A 22,974-nucleotide genomic window follows, 5' to 3' on the forward strand; every position below is an offset into this window, starting at 1 on the left:
CTGCCAGCTGCCACCATGACAAGCAACATGTGAAGATGCTGGTAAGCCACGAGACACGTGACAAGATACAGATTTATAGAAATAGGTTAATTTAAGATATAGGAACTATATAACAAGAAGCCTGAGCCATTAGGCCAAACAGTTTAAGTAATATAAAAAAAGAAAGAAAGAAACTAAAGTATAAAATGAAGTATTTAATTTGGGCTTATGGTTTCAGTGGGTTAGCATCCATGATGGCAGAGCACAGGCGTGTCGACAGGAACAGCTGAGAGCTTACATCTTGAACTGCAAGTATGCAAGACACATACAGAGAGAGACAGAGACTGGGAAAGTTGCTGTGAGCCTTTTGAAACCCCTGAGCTCAATCCCTAGTGGCAAACCTCTTCCAACAAGGCCATACTTTCTAATCCTTCCTAAACAGTTCCACTATGTGGAGACCAAATATTTAAACAAATTTTCTTATGGGGGCTATTCTCCTTCAAACCACCACATTCCATTAGGTTTGTGGGCATATCATAATGCAAAATGCATTTTATCTAACTTCAAAGATTCCCACAGTTCTTTAAAGCCTCAACAAGGTTTAAAAGCCTAAAATTCAAAGTCTAAACTCTTCTGAGACTCATGGAAATCTCTCAGTTTTAATTCCTTGTAAAAATAAAAACATTAAATTACTAAATTCCAATATAACATGGCATAGAACACACCATTTCTGAAAGAAGGGATGGGAACATAATAAGAAAATGCTGAATCTAAGCAAGACCCAAACCAGCCTGGCAAATCCCGAATCCTGTAGTTCCCTGTCTGATGTGAAAGGGCTTTGATGGTCTGCCTTTCTAGGCTTTCTGCCTGCAACATTCTTCTCTCTCTAGGAATGGTTCCACTCCTCATATACAGCTCTCCTTGGCCGAGGTTCATGGCTTTGACATCTCTAGCATCTTTCCCAGCTTCAGTTAATGGCCTCTCAGGTTATCCGGGACTCCCCTATCACACGTCTGGTCTCAGTGGATTTCCTTCACCATAGAGGAAGATTCCAGACGTCCTTTATTCATGTATCATTTATTAATCTAAAACCATAACCACATGGGTGACACTTTCAAGTTTGACTACCAACTTGAGGTGAATCACTTTGGCAATCTTCAACCACATTCAAATCAGTTTTGACTTGTTGTTACTTTTCAGGAGCAGAAAATTCCTCAGTTCTCTCCTTTCTATGGTTTAGAAGCTTACCTGGGTGGCTGTTTCCCTCGAAGTACTCCTCCATTTATTCCATTGTAGATCATGACTTACTTTGATCTTTTCATCTGAGCACAAGCCTTGGCTCCAACATTAAATTCCCTGGTGCTATTTTTCCCCTCAAACTGTACACTTTGCATTTTTTTTTGTTTCACATGGTTTTGTTTTTTTCATTGTAGACATGTCCAAAAATGATTACTAATAGCCACACAGAAGAATCAATATTAGGCTGTCTTGTAATCACTTTTACCATATAAATTAGTTTCTTACTTTTCAATTTAGTCTCAGGTACATTCTTAGGACACTGATGAAGCCTTATTCTTTGCCAGAGCATTACAAGAATGCCTCTAGTCTATTTGCTAATATTGTTTCCCTCTGAAACTCTTTGAGTGGGGCCTCCAGAGTACATACTGCCCTCAGCCCTATTATCTTCCAAACTACTACAAGGATGGCCAGTTTAACCCTGCTCACAGTACTCAAGTGCTTTCCTAGTACAAAGTTCCAAATCTTCCACACTCCTCGAACAAGCTGCATGGTCAGACCTGTCAAAGAAATACAGGACTTGCCGGTACCAGCTTTGGTCTTAGTTACTTTTCTATGGATATTATAAGAAACTGTGACAAGGACAATTCCTAAAAGGACATGTTTGAGTACGGTTTATGGTTTCAAAGGGTTAGAGTCTATGAATGTGGAATGCAGGCATGTTGGTCCAAACAGCTGAGAGCTTACGTATTTTTGTAGGTTTTATTTTTGTTGTTGTTTTCAAATCCAAAGCAACATTCCCCCTCCCTTCCCTCTTCTCAATTCCTCTCCCCCATCTCCCATCTACCCCTCCACCATCCATTTTCTCTTCAGATACAGGTGGACCTCCCATGGACATGAGCCAGCCAAAGTATATCTAGTTGCAGTGAAACTAGGCTCCTCTTCTATTAAGGAGGGATGAGGTAATGCAGTGGGAAGAATGGGCCCCCCAAAAAAGGCATCAGAATCAAAGACATCCCCTGTGTTAGGAGTCTTACAAGAAGACCACATCACATAACTATAACATGTATGCAGAGAGCCTAGGTCAGTTCCATGCAGGCTCCCTAGTTGTTAGTTCAATCTCTGTGAGTCCCTTAGGAAGGCCAGGTTAGTTGGTTCTGTGGGTTTTCTTGTGGTGTCCTTAACCTCTCTGGCTCCTACCTTCCTTTCTCCCCCTCCTCAGCAGTATTCCCAGAGCTCTACCTAATGTTTGGCTGTGGGTCTCTGCATCTGCTCCCATTAGTTGTTGGATGAAGCCTCTCTGATGACAGTTGGACTAGACACCAATCTACACTTTATGAAAATAGCAGAATATCATTAGGAATCATTTCATTTCCTTTTCTTGCTATTTGTGTTTAGTTCTATCCTAGGTCTCTGGGGTATCTTTCCTTGAAATGGAATCTGGGGTCATCTTCGGGTAGAGCTAGAAACCTAGATCAATGAAAACTCCCAGGAATCAATGAGGGTGACCCTAGCTAAGATTACTAGCTATGGGGCATACAGAGTCCGGATCAGTCATCCCCTGTAACCAGACAAGAATTCCAGTGGAGGGATTGGGACACCAATCCCACCACAAACCCGTCAACCTACAATTTTTCCTGCCTACAAGATGTACTGGGATAAAGATGGTACAAAAATTTTGGGAGTGGCCAATTAATGACTGCCCAGCTGGAGACTTATACCTTGAGAGAGTTTACACTTTAACATCCAAGTGTAAACAAGAGGAAAAGACTAGGAATGCCACAAGTCTTTTTAAACCTCATGGTTTACCCGCAGTGACACATTTACTCAAACAAGGCCACACTCCCTAATCCTTCCCAAACAGTTCCACCAATTGGAGACCAATATTCAAACATATGAGCCCTTTATGGTGGGTTTAATTCAGTCCACCACATTATCCAACACCATTTACATACAGCAGACACCTGCACAATGTTTTGAACAAAATCACATAGATATACATGAAACAAACAAACAGACAAAAATTAACTAAATTTCTTGAATCTTAATCTTGTGGGTTCAGTGATGATTGTCTTCAGTAAATTTTATTATTATTACTATGATGATGATGATGAAGATGATGATAATTATTTTTACTTTGGTTGGTATTGATTTTACTTGTAAAGTTTGTATTTTTGTTCCTCTCTCTTTCTCTCTATCTCTCTCTCTCTCTCTCTCTCTCTCTCTCTCTCTCTCTCTCTCTCTGAGACGAGCTGGTTGCAAGCTCACAGTCCTGCTTCATCCTCCTGGATGCTGGGATTACAGGTATTTATCCTTGCATCAAGTTAAAGTTACTTCCTCATCCTCATTGACATCTAAGCTTCCTTGTTATGATTTCAGTGGTGAAAAGTTTGGTTGCTGATAAGATTAGAGGTCTCTAGAGCTACACACGACACACCCATCAGTTCTTAGTTTCTGCTTTAGAATGATTCATCCTTCATGTTATTTCTCATGGATGTGATAGTCCCAATGTCCTAATCAGGATTACCCAAGTCTAATTCTTCTGAACACAAACAAACACACACACACACACACACACACACACACACACACACACACACACACACACACACCACAAACACACAAAAAAGAATCACATACATGCATATATGCAGAAAAGCATTACTTTACTTTTGAAAAATATTATTCTACATAAAATATATGAATATATAGACATGTATGTGTATATATACATATATTTATAAGAATACATTCATATGCATATATGATGCAAATATATATATACATATATATGAAATTTTAGTGCACTTAGCCATCAAATTTATATAAGGACTGCAGAGAAAAGTCTCTGCTCTGTACATATTGTCTATTCATTTCCTTTTCAGACACAAGACTTTCTCTCCTTCTGAGTAATTCCAGTTATATTAAAGTGTAAGCTGCAGACATCCAGTAGATCTGTCTCTGACAATCTTTCCACTCTCTCTTCCTCAATGATCAATAACTGTTGGAGTTAATGACCATGAAATAGATGCCCCATTTAAAACTGAGCATTGCACAGTCTATTCTCTGCATGTTAACTAGTTTAGGGTTTCATATGAATCACCATCTAGTGAAAAAGAAAGAAACTTCTCTGATGAGAGTCAAGAGACTCACTAGGCTATCAGGATAAGAACTTAGTTGCTTCATTCAGCAGCACATATACATAAAATTGGAACAATTTGCAAGGATGACACACAGCTATAAGCTTACTCTTAGATGTATGTATAACGTATCAGTCTCTCTCTACCTCTCTATGTGTCTCTGTTTCTCTCTGTCTGTTTCTATCTCTGTACTCTGTACCTCTCCCTCTCCCTCCCCCCTTTCTCTCTATCTCATGTGTGTGTGTGCATGTAGTTTAAACAGAGTTGTGTAATGGAGGAAGATAATGCTCCCCCTAAGAGCCATAGACAAAAAATCCAGTGCCAGCCATAAGACACCTCCCTTTGAGTCATTGGTCAAAAAAGTTCAAGAGACTCCCCTAGCAACACAGGCTATGGCCAATGCTCATGATTATCTTTCAGAAAACACACTTTAGTCACAGGACTTGTAAAATTTGAGATGGAAATATCTTAAAAGCTTCCCCCTTTACCACTCAGCTTCCAAGGTAGGAAATCAATCAATAGTCCTTCTCATCTTTAAGACTACAAATCACAATAATGACTAATCTTGCAAGAGGCCCCTAATAATGCAAAAATGGCATTATCATCCTGGAAGTACCTAGTCACTATATAACTGGACTTAATTCCCACTTAAATGGAGATAATTCATACCTGGTATTGTAAATCTTATCAATTAATCATGGCTGAAGTGATCATAGACCTTATGGGAGAAGAAGCTATTTTTCTAAACCAGTGCAATTCAATTTCTAACTATATTCTAAGTTCTTACCCTTAAATCCACACATGTCCTGCTCTTACCCTTCATCAAAGAAATTTCTTTTTGCAACAAAAGGAGACTATTATAAATGTCCACACTGGTCAGAATGCAGAGAATAAATGACAAGGGTGCTCGGCTCCAACTATTATACCTACAATAAAATTCTTACAGCTAAACCTTAAGGAATATCACAGGAGAAGGAATGAAAAGATGGTACAAGCCAGATAATCATGATGCCTTCTGCTAACCAGTGTCTTTTACACATGACAGGGATGCTTGCACCTATGAAATCTCAATAGTATGGTTGACTACACAATACATTTGTAGTGACAGCATCAATTAACACGGCAACATGGAAATTGCACAAGGTTCCACCTGTAGATGAACAACGGACAATAATGGCCACTGAGAAAGATAACCAGTTTTCTCCAAGGGTGAGCTCCCTTATGAGTTATCCGATGCAAGTACCAACTTGAAACAAATGATGACTGATAGGGAGAGCAAGTCTTTTTTTCCAGTGGTGTGACTAGTGTATATTGCTCATGCTCTGGTGGATGTCCTTGCACCCTGCATGGGCAGAAGTACTCAGTGATGAAAAAAAGAGAGAGAGATGAAGTTGGGAGGGTTATGTAATTCCTGAGTGAAGTTGAAGGAGAAAATGGGTTTGTGGGTGTGACTTCACTTGATTCCTTTTTCAGTATACATAAAATGTATAGGATGAAATTATATTCCTTTCATTTCTGGTATTCATATTCATATGACTTATATCTTTTCTAATATATTAATGTAGATCTGTCAAATAATTTTCTCATTAATCTTCAGTTTCTCAGTTAAATAAAAATGCATGAATAATGTCAGCAACTTTTCATTATAAGTGACTCACAGAATTGATGCTCAATCACAAAGAAGATATAATTTGAAAAATGTTTGGTAAATTTAGATCTAACCTGGGATGAGAATATACAATATTTTTAAAAGGAATAACAAAACATTTTAGACTTATAAACAGATAAATAATAAGTTATAAGCAAGTTAAGTGAATAAGAATTTTTGAGAGCATACATGATTACAGGTCTTTATAAATGTTACTTTCCTCTGTGCTTGCAATCATAGTTGTTGGTTATAATATGAATGGTCATAAACAATAAATGACCTGTATTCATACTAATATTCCATTATTCTGTACCTATATTTTATTTTATAGTCACTTTCATGACTATACAACATAATGCCACCAATTTCAAATTGTTAAATACTCTGTTGTTTAGGAAAAGATCTTACTGAGAATAATGAATTTAATTTGTAGCCACTATAATATTAATACCACATGATGTCTATTAACATGTAATTTCTGAATAATCATATCCAGTTGTAAGTTGAAATCTCACAACAGTGTGAAATCTCCACAATGATTCCTTTATCATAAACTTTAAACTAGTAACCACTTATTGGGTCATTTTTTCCTATTATAGAAAACAAACTAGAGTAAATATAAGGATCAGAAAATTCAAGCCCTATTAGAGATAGGGCTTTAGTGGGAATAGAATGTTCTAATTTTTTTAAACATCAGTTCATAGTATGCTATAAGAAAATTGAAGGACAAAGTGATATATTTCATATTTGATGTGATTTTGAAATTATAATCACAAAATTAGAGAACATTTAAAATTATTGATAATAATGGGTACAGAAATTACATCTCAAATGCTTTGAAGCTATTTCTTAAATAATGAAAAAGTAGAAGAAAAGTCAACAACATCAATATATCCATAGGGTTTGAAAGACACATTATGGTTTGTAAATACAAAATGCAAAAAAGTATAAAAATGAAGTATGAAAAGTAGATCAATATGGATCATAAAGATCAGATAAATAGTAGATTGTTCAAAAGGGAAAATAAAACCCACAAACAGTGGCTGTACACTCTTTAAAAAACTTAAGTAATAGGGAGAAAAGATAAATATTTTGCACAATACACTGACAGTAATCAAGGGGCTTCCAATAGTGGGACTGGGTTATATTTGGTTGATTTATTGATCAAAGAGTGGCTGCTGTTGAGATCCCTAAATAACCCAGGCAGAAGCTCAAATAGAAAGTCACTTTCTTAAAACTGACAGTGGGGTCCCATTGCTGAGGACATGCACATAGCTAATTGAACATATAGCATACTACCTTGTGCAGTCTCAGAGCCTTCACCCTTACATTCCAGTCTCTTTGTTACAAGAAAGTACTCTGTGGGCTACAGAATGAGAACCTGTACACCAACCTAGTCACAAAACCCTCTACCTACAATTTGTTCTGCCTCCAAGATATGATGAGCCAATGGTGGCTTAGACTTGTGGGTATGGCCAATCAATGTTTGGATTAACTTGAAGTCCACACCATGAGAGGGAGCACATGCCTGTCTTTGCATGGATGGCCAGAAACTGGAGACTGGCTAGCTAGATACCTAGGGCAGAACCAAACAATAATGGCAAAAAAAAAAAATCCAATCAATGAATGATTGCTAATGATATTTTTTTGAACCCATAGATCAGTGCCTTGTCTAGGTGTCATTAGAGAGGTTACTTCCAGGAGTAGATGGGATAAGGTGCAGAGATCCATAACCAGACATTTTGCAGAGAGAGTCTAAATTAGAGATGTCCATTAGGTCCTACCCCTTGGAGCTCAGGGAACCCTGCAGAAGAGGGGGTGGAAAAATTGTAGGAGTCAGAGGACACCAGGAGAACATGGCCTACCAAATCAACTAAACAGAGCTCATATGGTCTCAGTGAGATGGACATGGCAAGCATGGGGCTTCATGGGGCTGCACCAGGTCCTCTGCATATATGTTACAGCTGTTAGTTTGGTGTTTTTGTGTGAGTATTAACAGTGGAATCAAGTATGTCCCTGACTCTTTTGCCTGCTCCTAGGCCTCTTTTCCTTCTATTGAGCTGCCTTGTCGAGAACTTTTGCCTTGTCTTGTTTTGTCTTGTTTGGCTGTTGTCTCTTGGAGGTCTGATCTTTTCTGAAGAGGAAACAAAGGAAGGTTCGATCTTGGGGAGGAGAGGTTGGAGGGAACTTGGAGGAATAAAGGGAGAGGAAACTGTGCTTGGGAAGTATTATATGAGAGAAGAATCAATTTTCAATTAAAAAAGAGGAATCAATAAACTGATGTTTCACTCCATTAAAATTATTTTCATTGAACTTTGTTTATAGATCATGTGTTTCAGAGAACAAAATAAACTCAGTGTAAAGTTTAATGTTAATGGTTCTAGAAGTTGCCAAAACTAATATTTTCTCAATTATCAAGTAAGACCAAAAAGGAATCATCATTTTTTTGTGGTTACCCTTATTTGAAAAAGAGAAAGGCAACAATTCCCTGAGGATTCAACAATAATTCTAGTTCCTTTTAAATCACATAAGACTTTTACATAAGGGTCTCTTTCCTCATTCCGTGTAATCAAGATTTCTGCTGGAACCTTTCCCTAAGGAAAATGTAACTTGGAAGTTGCTTTTATTTTCTCCCTATATTAATCAGATGAGACTGCTTAAAAGAAAAGCAGTAAAAAGTGGACTGTACAAAAGCAAAGATTAAAAATAAAAATTATGATATTGGGATTCTTTGTGAATCAAGAGGAGATTTTGCCTTGACTGTGTGTTTCAGATGAATAAATCCTATTCATCTTTGCTTCAAAATGAAATTTTTAAAATGAACATTGGCACATAAGCTATACATGATATAACTTTTTGCATATTTCATTATTTGAAATGTAATGAATACAGTTTGACTAGTAGAATCAATATAATTTGTGTGTTTTTGTTTGTGTCTTCTATGTATATGCGTATATGGATTCATGTCTGTGCTCATGGGCATGCAGGTACATGTGAGCATGAGTGTGGAGGCCAGAGGTAGAAATGAATCTTCTTTAATCACATTCCACTTTATTATTTTTTTTAAAAAAAATATGCATTTACTTTTATTTTAAGCTTATGAGTTTTTCTTGCATGTATATCTGTGCACCGTGGGTATGAAGGGTATTGGCAGACAGAAAAATACCTGTGATCTGACTGAGTCATCTCTCCATCTCTAGCAAAAGCATTTTACATGAACAATGGAGACCTAATCTTACGTCTTCATACTTGCATGATGATCACTTTACCAACTGAACTATCTCCTTAAAAATTGTTTTGCATTGACTAATTGATTGATATGCTTACTTACTTTTTTATTCATATTGGAAAGGCATGGCCCACACATACCATGGCATATATGTTGATGCCTGAAGATATTTTGCCTGAATGGGTTCTCTATTTTCATGAACATCGCTGGGATTTAACTTGGGCTATCAGGCTCAGTAGCAAGTTCCATTTCTATAATACACCATCTTGCCAGCCCCTCACCTCACTTTGTGCTTTTAAAATTAATTTTTAATTTATATCTTTGTGTGTGTGTGTGTGTGTGTGTGTGTGTGTGTGTGTGTGTGTGTGTGTGTAGTATAGATATCAAACCCAGAGAACTTTTGGCATGCTGGGCAAGCACTCTACCAGTGAACTAAAATACTAGTCAAATCATTAGGTACAAAATGTGCAGCAAAAGTCTTCTTTCATAATAATCTGATTACAAATAAGTGACTGATTACTAAAAGATATCAAGATATCACTGTTGGGCATTAATATTCACATAGTGAACATCTTCAACAGTGAATTCTGAATAATGATATCTTGCCTTCTAGGAAGTAGTTTGACTGAATACTTTCTAGATTCCATTCGGTCACATGGAATATGCCATTTAATTTATACCCAATAAAGCATTGTATAAATATGTATACAGTTAGTGCTAATTGTCAGTTTTATAAAATCTAGAATCACTTAGAAGACAGGCTTCAGTGCATATCTATGAAGAATTATCTTGATTATATTAATTGATTTGGGAAGACTCATCTTAATTGTGGGCAAGACCTGAGCTGTAAATATTGAATTGAGTACTAACTAGTATGCATTCAGGGGATACTCTCTGCTTCTTTACTCTGGATACAATGTGCCACTTCCTTCATACCCCTGCCCCATGACTTTCTTGGTATGATGAACTATAACCTGGGAGTGTGAGCTAAATAAAAGCTTTGAGACTTAAATTACTTTTGTCAAGTTATTTTATCATAATAACTGGAAAATTTATTAAGATGATATTATAGATCATTTGAGCTTAATAGCATAGGCTTTCTTAAATTATTTCTCAGAATTCCTCAGAGATTCTGCCTTCAAAGAAATATCTTTCAAGACACACCGAAGTATACAGAATGATTAATTTTAGTTTACTTGGCAAAACTCAAAAGCAAAGTAACACTGTGAAGTATGGAGAAATAATTCAACAAAACTCAATCTTAAATTATTTTTGAGAAAATATTGTCAGGTTACCAAATACATGCTGTAAACACTGTTACAGTTCATGAATACTTATCACATGAAATAACTAGATAATTGTTTTACAACACTGCTTTATTTTGGTATAGAAATAATTGTAAGTATTCAGAAAGTTTAAATGATTAACATAGTATTACTTTTGGTAGGGAAAAGACCTCATTTGTTATTTTAGATAAATTTTACTAATGTGTCTAGTAACTCAAAAATAAATGAATGTGTAGTATGAGAAAATGGAATATAGATGAAGTACACATTTAAAGGAGCATTATTGTATGTTGGTTAAATTAATTGCTCAGACCATGAAATATTTCAGTTAGGTTTTAGCAGGTACCAGTTTTAGTGAAGAAGATGTTGTGCTTCTAGGCAGCACTGGGATGCCATTCAAAGAACTTCATTGTTCAAATGTTTGCTTCATGTTGGTATCAACTGTTTTTAGCAAAGCTATGACAACTCATTCCTTCTGGTTTTCCACAATCATCTTCAAATTAGATGTCACTATACTTGGTATTAAGTTATATCAAATTTTCTTCTGTGGAGAGCAGATGAGATCATGAATGATCTGTGTTGTTGACACGAGCCCAGCCACATCAAGGACTCCAATGCCAAAAACTCATGGGCCTCTGTAAATCCTTCCTTGGGTCAGGCACAGGAAATTGGCAAAGCCTTCTGCTATTTCAAAAAGGAGTGCTTATAAATGATAAAACAGTGTATATAAACACTGGAAACCACATCTTCCCCATCCTGGATGAAGGTGACCTGGAATGTTCCCCTACAGAAAGCTACCATCAAGACTAGATATCCCTCTACCTCATGCTGCACATAATAAATGTCTGTCTGTTGGCTTAATAGTAGGCATCATTCCATTAGAGTGAACACAACCCGCATGATCACAGTTTTTCTGTATGTGTGTCTGTTATCTTTTCATTGCCCCATCAACTTAGTTAGTCTTCTAGACCAAGTCATGTAGGACATGGCATTATTCCATAACCATCATATTAGGAAACATTGTTTACCTATTGAATATAAAATTACCATAAAGCCACCATCTAGTAAGTTTGTGTTGAACACTTATTTAACCTTCATTTATTTAATACACAATGCAATGATAGTTTTAGCATACAGTATATATAACATTGTTACTAAGTGTCATTGTCCAGATAAAATCTTATTAAAATGACTTAAGGTTTTCCACATTTAGGTGAGAGCCAGTTACCTTTTGGTGTTAATAATTGATGTACCTTAATATTCCCACCATTCAGAAGTCATTATAATCTGAATAAGTAAGAAAAAAGGCTTTCCTTATGGTTATAACAAATATAACATACTTCTTTAATGCCAACAATAAGAGAGGGTCCACAGCATGATTGATGTTGCACTTTTAATGTATAATGTAGATGCGCTCATCTGAACCTCATTGTAAATGGAGGGTTCTCTCCCATCCACCATTTCCTGAATAAACACACAGAAGTTTATATTAATTATGAATGTTTGGTCAATGGCACAGGTCTTATTACTAACTAATTACTAATTACATTTAAATTAACCCATTTCTATTCATCTATTTATTGCCACGTGTTCTGTGTCTTACTGTTTCTCTGGCATCCTGTTCCTTGGGCAGCTGACTGGCATCCCATTATGCAGCCCTGCGGGGTAAAGCAAGGTCAGATTCTCTGACCCTGAGTAAGGTCTCACTAGATAGCCTCTGTGGGCCACCACAAGACTCTCAAATGGCAGAGAAACACTTAAGGAGATGTTCAACATCCTTATCCATCAGGGAAATGCAAATCAAAATGACCATGAGATTCCATCTTACACCTGTTAGAATGTCTAAGATCAAAACACAAGCAAAAGCTCATGTGGGAGAGGATGTAGAGCAAGGGGAACACCCCTCCATTGCTTGTGGGAGTTCAAACTTGTACAATCACTTTGGAAATCAGTGTGATGGTTTCTCAGAAAACTGGGAATCTACCTACCACAAGACCTAGCTATACTGCTCTTGTACATATACCCAAAGGATGCTTAATCATACCACAAGAACACTTGCTCAGCTATGTTCATAGGAGCTTTATTTGTAATAGCCAGAACCTAGGAAAAATATAGATGTCCCTCAACTGAGGAATGGATAAAGGCAATGTGATAAATTTACATAATGGAGTTACACAATTCACTTTAAAAATAAGGACACCAGGCTGGGCAGTGGTGGTGCACACCTTTAATCCCAGCACTTGGGAGGCAAAGCCAGGTTGATCTCTGTGAGTTCAAGGCCAGTCTGGTCTATAGAGTGAGATTCAGCACAGGTACCAAAACTACACAGAGAAACCCTTTATCAAAAATGACACCAGGAAATTCAAGGGAAAATGGTTGGAACTAGAAAAAAAATCACCCTGAGTGAATTAACCCAGACTGAGAAAGACAAACATGGTGTGTACTCACTCATAAGTGAATATTAACTGTAAAATAAAGGATAACTATGCTACAATCCACAGACGAAAAAAAAAAAAAAAAAACTAGGTAGCAAGGAGGGTTCATTGTGTGTGGGGGGGAACACCCAGATCTCCCTGGGAAGGAGAAATAGAAGATGTTTTGTGAGTGGACTGAGGGTAGGATGGGAACATGACCAGCCAGACTGGGGGATATGGAGGGGAAGAGTGCTGAGGAGGACAGTTTTGGATGGCATTTCAGAGTTGTGTGGAAACCTGGCACAGGGGAATCTCCCAGGAGTCTATGGGGAGGACCTCAGCTTTGACTTCTAGTTGTAGTGGATAAGTAGCCTGAACTCATCATGCTCGGTCATCTTGCTCAGCCTTAATACATGGGGAGGTGCTTAGTCTTACTGCAACTTCATATGCCATGTTTTATTGATACTCATGGGAGATCTGCCCTTTCCTGGATGGAGACTGCAGAGGAGGGGGGTTCAGGAATGGGATGGGATTATTGGGGGGAGGTTTGAGGAGGGGAGGGTTGAGGGTAGACTGTGGCCAGGATGTTAAATACATAGATGATTTTTTTTAATGTATATTGATGCCTCGGCTCCCCCTACTCCACTCTCTCCTTCTTGGGTACCCATTAAATGATCAGTCATTTTGATCTACTATCTGTTCCCTGTCATAATGTTCAGCCTTGCTATAGATCCTGAAACCATTGACTAAAGACTGTGGAACCATGAGCAAAACATACAGCTTTCCTCTGCTAAGTTTATCTCCTCAGGCATATTGTCACAATAATGGAAAGGCTACTAAACTAATGTGTAGGCATGAATCTTAAAGGTACTTATTAATAAAATCAAACCTGAGGCCAGTTATTGAGGTGAATGATGGAAGATCAGAGAAGTAGAACAAGCCACAGCCACCTCACCTTGTCAATTCCTCAGCTGATCCTGTTTCCTCAGACTGGAAGCCTCTGAGTCCTCATCCAGAATGGATCTCAGCTGAACTGCTGCTAGAAGCCTAAAAGCTTAACCAGGCAAATGCTTCTAGTTTCTGGTCTTGATGCCTTATATATCTTTTTGCTTTCTGCCATCCCTCCCTGGGATTAAAGGTTCACTCTCTTGGATTAAAGGCATGTGTCACCATGCCTGGCTGTTTCCAATGTGGCCTTGAACTCACAGAGATCCAGGTAGATTTCTGCCTCTGGAATGCTAGGATTAAAGGTGTGTGCTACCACTGCCTAACTTCTATGTTTAATATTGTGGCTGTTCTGTCTCTGACCCCAGATAAGTTTATTAGCGTGCACAATATTTTGGAGAAAACAATACCACTACACTACTGGCTACAGATGTTAGAGAGTTTGAGGGTCTCAATTTGCAGCACCCTTGTACCAGTACTATATCCATGGTAAGCATCACTTCATGTTAGACAATGAGAGCTACTCAGGTTTCTTTTTTTTTTTTTTTTTTTTTTTTTTTTTGGTTTTTCGAGACAGGGTTTCTCTGCTTAGCTTTGTGCCTTTCCTGGAACTCGCTTTGTACACCAGGCTAGCCTCGAACTCACAGAGATCCACCTGTCTCTGCCTCCCAAGTGCTGGGATTAAAAAGGTGTGCACCACCACCGCCCTGCGGTTTCTTTCTTTTCTTAATGATTTGCTTTTCAGGTATTTTTATTATTTAAAGCAATTTATAAATTTAAATATATTTTAATCATACTAATCTCCACCCCCAAGTTCTTCTAAATCCTCTCTTCTTTCTATCCACTCAACTTTAACTTCATTCTCAAAAGTTAAAAAAAAAAATCACCCCAACCAATGAAACAAATAAGACCACACCCAAAAACAAAAAGGAAAAATACCCAACTGTAATTAAATAAAGGCACCCAAAACACTGAAGAGTCCATTATGTGTTGATCAACTACTTCTAAACATGAGGCCTGTCCTGGAGTGTTTGGTATATCCAATGTCACGCTATTGGCTAAAACTGATTTTCCCTATCCCAGCAAGCAAAAGTGACAATTCAATTGTTTCCATTTACCCTAGTGTCTACATTTTCATTCATTCATTCATTCACTCACTCATTCATTCATTCATAAATTCATTCATTCATGTTTTTAAATATAACTAAATAAAATATAATAAGGTAAAAACAAAAACTACTACACTGAAGTTGGACAAGGCAAACCAATAGAAGGAAAATAGTCCAAGAGAAAACACAAGAATCAGAGACCCACTCATTTTCACACGCAGGAATCCAATAAAAAGACTAAAGTGGAAGATATACTATACATACAGACCTTGTGAATGCTGCTTCAATCTCTGTGAGTTCCTATGAGCTTTGCCCTTGTTGATTTAAAGGTGCTTATTTGCTTGGTGTCCTCCATCATCTCAGGCTCTTACACTCTTTGCACTGCCTCTTCCTCGGTGCTCCTTTAGCTCTGAGTGGAGGGATTTGATGGAGACATCCCATTTAGGGCTGAGTGTTCCAAGGTCTCTCATTCTCTGTCTAATGTCTGCCTACAGGTGTCTATTTGTTCCCACCTGTTGCAGGAGGAAGCTACTCTGATGACAGCTGAGCGAAGTACTGATCTATTAATATAACAAAATATCATTAGTAATCTTTTTTTTCTGGTTGTTTAAGACAGGGTTTCTCTGTGTAGCCATGGATGCCCTGTAACTCTCTCTGTAGACTTGGCTGGCTTTGAACTCAGAGATCGATCTGCATCTGCTTCCTGAGTGCCGGGTTTAAAGGCATGCAACTCCACCACGCAGCAAAAGAAGATGAAGAGCTGGGATAGCCTTTTATGTGTTTTGTTTGTTTGTTTGTTTGTTTTATGTTTTGCTGAGACAGTTTCTTTGGTAGTGTTGACTATCCTAGAACTAGCTCTGTAGACCAGGCCGGCCTCTCAAACTGAAAGAGATCTGATGGCCTCTGTGTCCTGAGTGCTGGGGTTAAAGGCATGTACCACCAACTCCTTGTTAGGAATCATTCCATTACAATATTTTCTTCCTTTGGACTAGTATTATTTGGTTTTACCCTAAATCCCTAGACTATATAGTTCAGGTTCTTGGTCACCCAAGCAGTGTCATGTATGGTTTCCATCTCATGGAGTGGGCCTTAAATCAGATCAGTTATTAGTTGGTTATTCCCACAAGCTGTGTGCCACTATTTCCTTATCATATTTTATAGGCAGTACACCACCATAAGTAAGGGGTATGCCATTGGCTTGATGTTTATGTTTCTCCTTTGAGAATATGCAGAGTACAATCCTGTACCAAAGACTCCTAAAGACAGGGATGACAGCTGTATTTATCTTCAATAAGTTGTGTAGGTGTTCTTTTTAGCAGTGGAGCCTTGCTGTCAGTTTTTGGAGAGCAACCTATAGATATTTCAACAGCCTGGGTTGTTTTGGAAATTTCTATGGAGCCTTTTTAGCCAGAAACTTGATTACATTCATCCTAACTTTTGTACTTGAAGCTTTGTTTGGTTACAAGAGATGGTCAATTGAGACTCTTTCTCTCACATTATTTGGAGATTTCATTTAGATAGCCTTCATATATGTGTACATTTTATGAAGTTTCTTGTGCATTATGTTTTCATACTGCCCATCAAATGTCCACTGATTTTGGCTGTATCTCATTGTATTCCCTCTTTCAACTCCCTCTCCTCTCCCTCTCCACACTTGATCCTCCCATTCCACTGCTCCATACAGCTACAACTATCTATTCTATTTCTCTTTCCCAATGACATCTATTTGTTCCTTGTAGTCCTATATATATCTTCAATAGTCTATGGATTGCAGCTTAGGTATTACTGAATTCACAGATAATATCCATACATGAGCAAAATCATACAATATTTATCTTTTTGAATCTGGATGTATCACTCAGGGTGATTAGGGTGATTATTTATACTTCCCTCCATTTCACTGCAAATTTCATGATGTTATTTTTTTTAACAGATGAGTAATACTTCATAGTGTTATGTACCACATTTTCTGTATCCATTTGTCTGTTGAGGGACTTATAGGTTGTTTTCAAATTCTGACTACTAAGAATACAGCAGTGATGAACATGGATAACAAGGGTCTCTGAGGTAAAATGAAACATCCTTTGATTCTATACCTAAGAATAATATAGCTGCTTCTTGAAGTAAATCAATTCCCATCTTCCTGAGGACCTGCCACACTGATTTCCATTGTGTCCATAAAAGTCTACACTCCCACTATCAATGGAAGAGAGTTCTTCTTTCTCCACATCTTCATCAGTGTAAGCTGTTATTTTTGTTGTTCTTAGTAATTCTGACAAGAGTAAGATAAAATGTCAAAGAAAATTTGATTTGCATTTCCTCAATGGCTAGTTCCTTGAGTTCTTTATGTATTTTGGATGTTCTCTTCCACATGTGTAGTTGGTGAAAATCTTTTCCCATTCTGTAGGCTGCCATTCTGTCCAAATGACGGCGTCCTTTGTCTTGAGGAAAGTTCTGTTTCATGAAGTCCCATTCATTAATTATTGATTTTAGTGCCTGTGTATAGGCAGAATATTCTGTCATACCAGTCAACTCTGTCCCTTGAGCCAACTCCCAAATAACCACATGAAGACCTCTTATTAATTATAAATTCATAGCTGATAGCTTAGGCATGTTACTATCTAGCTCTTACAACTAAAATTAACCCATTTTATCAATCGACATGATGCCACATGACTTGTGGTATTTAGCTGTCCTCTTGTATGTCTTGCTCTCTCTCTGTCTGGTGATTCTGCCCTTCTTCTTCCCAGAGTTCTCTCTGTCTGTTTTTCCCACTTATACTTCCTCCTGCTTAGCTATTGGCCATTTACCTCTTTATTAAACCAATGAGAACAATGCATTGTCACAGCATACAAAAAGACTTTTCAACAACATTTCTGCCTCTTTGTATATTTAAAAAGAAAGGTTTTAACTTCAACATAGTAAAATTATATACAACAAAAACAGTTAACAAGTAAGAAGTACAGTTCCAATATCCAGTCTATTTGCATTTGGCTCATCCAGAGAAAACACTTCACTATCTAGCCTATCTTTGTGAGTGTAAAGTTTTATATATAATTATTTTTTATCATAATTAAGGAAAACTATAACTACTTAGTCTTTAACTCCATCAAAAACCTCAGAAGTATGTAATATTACATAATGACAGGGACATCTGGCTGCCTGTACAGTCAACATTTCAGTTCCTCTGTAATCTTAGGGATTATCTTTAGCCTACAGGCCTAGTATATCTGACAAGCATTTCTAAGAAGCAGGCAATTTAAAGGACTGTCATATTTTGTCTTGGCAAAGTTTGGCAGTCGCTTTATTTTGTGTCCTGCTGGTCCAGTTTGGACACCATATTGTCATGGGCCAAGGCAATGGCTGTTTCTTGCCCATATGGCTAGCTTTGCCAAAAAGAAAGCAAACTCCATAAGGATATTTTTCAAGGCCCATTATCCTTTTATGAACTAAATTGTTGCTGCCAGAAACAGACATTTCTCACTATCATGAAAATCTTCATGTTAATAAAATGTTTTAAATGCCATATTTTGTAGGTCTTTGAAGTCTTTGAAGTACATTTATCTATGTAAATATATGTGTTTAATCTTGAAAAAATATCTAATAGGACTACAAGTTTGGTTGTTTTAGAAGACTACCTATTAACCTGAATTTCTTAATTATACATTGCATTTTTAAGTGAGCTACATAAGCACAATACCCCAAACAAGAGTAAAGACATATATACAGTATAAGAAAAATAACTGTAAACTTGTATCAATAAACCAAAATCTATACCAATAAAAATATTTTGAGATTAATAGTTGATTTTTGGATGAAAGTAGATTCAACAATCTACCTTTTTATCTCATCATTTCTATATTATATACCCCTTTTTTCCTTCAGAAAGAGATCTTTAACTCCTTTGTTTAGCTTTCCTCCTGACAATGACCAATAACAACTTGTAAGCAATCTCCCTAAAAAACGACACACATCCATAACCCATCTCTTGGGAATGTGGATGTGATTTTCCCTAGACTGCTTCCTGTTGTCTGGGGGTGCTTAAATCTTTGGGGGACCCTGAGAAAACCAGAATACTGATCAAGTCCTGGCTGGAGTAGTCTATGAGGCTGGGCTATCTCAGGCAGCAGCTTTGAAACTGTTCTGGATTCATAACTTTGAGGAAACTGCAACAGAGGCACTCTGAAATGCTGGATCACTTGGGCAATTCATTTTCTTTGGTGTCTGGTCCCTTGTCCTGAAAACACTTAAATTTTCAAAGGTAACATACATATCTACATTAATACAAGTATAGAATGTACATTGTATACAAGTTAGCCAAAGATGATTTATTGTTTTATGTTTGAGCAGGTAAAACATATGTCACCTGTCTTATAATTTTTCTAGGTTTATTTCTTTATGTCTGTAGCCATAATTTTCAACTGGTCTTCCCTGATCAAATCTGATCTTCTTCAACCCTGAATGAATCTACAGCCTTTAATTTTCTTTGGGAACAAAAGCACAAGAACTTCCCCAAAACAACACATCTTTTGACTTACATTTTGAAGTCAAGATACTTCTAAAATATCTAGGTTTATTTAATCCAGCATTCTCCACAATCTAATGTCTATCATCAGCTACTGGTCATTCATCGGTAATCAAAAAACTTAAACTCAATGCAACACCATACAGGATCCAGATACTTTTTGTGTTTCCCATCTCTTCATGGCTTTTTCTTATTTTACTTCTCTGTTTATAGACTTTATTATTTTTAAACTACTTTGTCTTTGACTGTCTATACCCTTTCTCTTTCCTTTTTAAAGCTTATGTATATTTTTAAATATACTGTAGCCTGTTTAGATGTGTTTTTCCATCTTCATTTGTCTTTACTGTGCATCTGCAGTATTTTGTGATTACAAGAGATAAATCTTAAACTGCTATGTCAGCTGTCAGTGCAGCTCAGCTTAGTGCATGTTGCTAGCACATGGCACTGGTGGATGGCTCTATCCCATTCAGTTCCCTGAGAGCTTAGCCTCATGTTGGAGGTACCAGCAGGAGCCATGTTACTGCCCCAGCTCTGGTAAGCTTTTGGGTCCACCCTGCTGTAAGTGTTTATACATAGTCTCATGCCCCACAGTAGCACTCCACCTGTTACTCATAAACCCCATACAACTACTCCATAGCAGGGTCTCTTAAAAGAGCTTCACCTCTGTTTGTGGATAACACCGAATCTACATGAAAGAAAGTGGTCAACAGGCAGCTGCATTTGATTCTGTGTTCTGAACATTTTTTTAAATCTTTCTTAGGCTTTTTGTGGATGTCCATCCTACCAGTCAGCTCTGTCCAAACAGCTAGGTCCCAAATCACCACACTGAGGCTTCTTATTAATTACAAAAGCTTGGCCAATAGTTTAAGCTTTTTACTAACTTGCACTTATGACTAAAATTAACCCATTTTATCAATCTATATGTTTCCACATGACTCCTGGCATTTACCTGTTCTCTTGTATGTCTTGCTCCCTCTATGTCTACCTGATGACTCTGACCTTTCCAGAGTTCTCCCTGTCCAGCTCTCCTGCCTATATCTCCTTCTACCTAGCTTTTGGCCTTTTAGTTTTTTATTAAACCAATGAGAGAAGCACACCTTCTCAGTGTACATTTTTTCCCCAACACCTGTGCTAATGGAATTCTATCCAGATTTTTTTTTCTTTTCCAATGAGTTCAAGGATATTTCCCACTTTCCTTCTATCAGGTTCAGTGCATGTGTTTTTATGTTGATATCTCTGATCCATTTGGAGTTAAGTTTTGTGCGGGGTGATAAGTATGGGTTCTTCTAAAAGAAGTCATCCAGATTTGAGCACAGCTTTTGTTAAAGATGCTGTCTTTTCTTCAGTATATGTTTCTGCTCCTTATCAAAGATCAGGTGTCCATCCATGGGTGGACTTATGTCTGAGTCCTCAGTTTTGATTCCATTGATCAATAACTCTGTTTTATACCAATACTTTGTTCTGTTTATTACTATAAACTTGTAGTATAATTTGACTTTTTCCTTTCTAATTTGTATCTTTTGATCTCATTCAGTTATCTAAGAGATAACTGCACTAGTGAAGAATTCAAGTACTATATTAAGTATGTATAAAGAGTATATAACCTTTTGTTTTTCATGATTTTAGTGGAATTGCTTTGAGTTTCTCTTCATTTAATTTGATGTTGGCTATGGGCTTTCAGTAAGCTACCTTTATTATGTTTAAGATTTTCCTTGGGTTCCTAATATCTCCAGGATTTTTAGCATAAAGTGTTATTAGAATTTGTCAAAGGCCTTGTCTGCATCTAGTGAGATGATCATATGGTTTTTGTTTTTCAGTTTACTCATATGGTAGGTTACATTTATCAATTTACATGTGTTGAATGATCCTTGCATCTCTGGGATGAAGCCTACTTGATCATGGTAGATGATTTTGGATTCCATTTGCAACTATTTTAATAAGAACTTTTACATCTATGTTTATAAGAGAAATTGAATTGTAATTCTATTTTTGTATTCTTGATCCCTGTGTAATTTGGGTATTAAGATAATTTTTCCCTTATAAAAAGAACTGGGTCATGTCCCTTCTGTTTCTATTGTGTGGAATAATAGGAAGATTATTGGCATGAACTCTTCTTTGCGTGTCTGGTAGAATTCTGAACTAAAGCCAGCTAGATACTGATTTTTATTTTTATTTTATTTTTGGTTAGGGGACTTTTATTCTTTTATTACTAAGGATTATAGCTCCATTTAATTTGCTTATCTGATGTTCATTTAACTTTAGTAAGTGGTATGTGTCAAAAAATATATATATTTCTTTTAGATTTTTCCAATTAGATACAGATTTTTAATATCTGTCCTTCTGATTCTCTATATTTCCTCTGTCAGTTATCATATTCCCCTTTTCTTTTCTAATTTTGTTAATTTGTGTATTCTCTCTGTGTCTTTTGGGTAATTTGTATAAGTATTTGTCAATCTTAATGAATTTCTAAAAGAATCAATTTTTGTTTTGTATTTGTTTGTTTCAATTTTATTGAGTTCATCCATAGTTTTGTTGTTGTTTGTTTTTGCTCTTTTGGGCAGCCTGCCATCCATCTCCCAAATAAATCACATCAGAGGCTTATTCTTAATTATGAATGCCTGACCTTAGTTTGGCTTATTTCTTGACAGCTTTTCTTAACTTTAAATTAACTCATCTGGTTTTTGCATCTGGGCTTTTACTTGTCTTTATTCTGTATACCTTTCATTTGTTCTTTGTAGCTAGAGTTTTCCTGCCTTGCCCACAGTTAGGACAAATCTCTGTCACCTGCCAGTCCCACAGCTGCTCAGACCCAACCAAATAAACATAGAGACTTAAATTGCTTACAAACTGTATGGCCGTGCCAGGCTTCTTGCTAACTGTTCTTATAGCTTAAATTAACCCATTTCTGTAAAAATATACCTTGCCATGTGGCTCATGGCTCACCGGTATCTTCACATGCTGTTTGTCATGGCGGCGACTGGCAGTGTCTCCCTGACTCAGCCTTCCACTTCCCAAAAAATTCTCCTCTCTCCTTCTTTTGCCTCTACTTCCTGCCTGGCCACTGGCCAATCAGTGTTTTATTTATACAGAACGATATCCACAGCAGTTCTTACTCTGTGTCTGGCTATGCAGCTGGGTGGCTGGGTGGATGACCCCTTAAGTCTCCCTCCTTCCTCTCTCATTCTTTCTTCCTCCCAGATTTCTCCTTCTATATATTCTCTCTGCCTGTGAGCCCTGCCTACCCTTTCTCCTATCTTTCTATTGGCCATTCTGTTTTTTATTAGACCATCAGGTGTTTTAGAAAGACACAGTAACACAGCTTCACAGAGTTAAGCATATGCAACATAAACAAAGTAACACATTAAAATAAAAATCCCCAACATTTCCCCATTTTTTCTAAACAAAAATAAAAGGTTTTAACTTTAACATACTAAGACTGTATACACTAAGAACAATTATCAAG

This window comes from Peromyscus californicus, unplaced genomic scaffold (assembly GCF_007827085.1).
Source record: "Peromyscus californicus insignis strain IS unplaced genomic scaffold, ASM782708v3 Scaffold_7__1_contigs__length_154581171, whole genome shotgun sequence".
Classification (NCBI taxonomy): domain Eukaryota; kingdom Metazoa; phylum Chordata; class Mammalia; order Rodentia; family Cricetidae; genus Peromyscus; species Peromyscus californicus.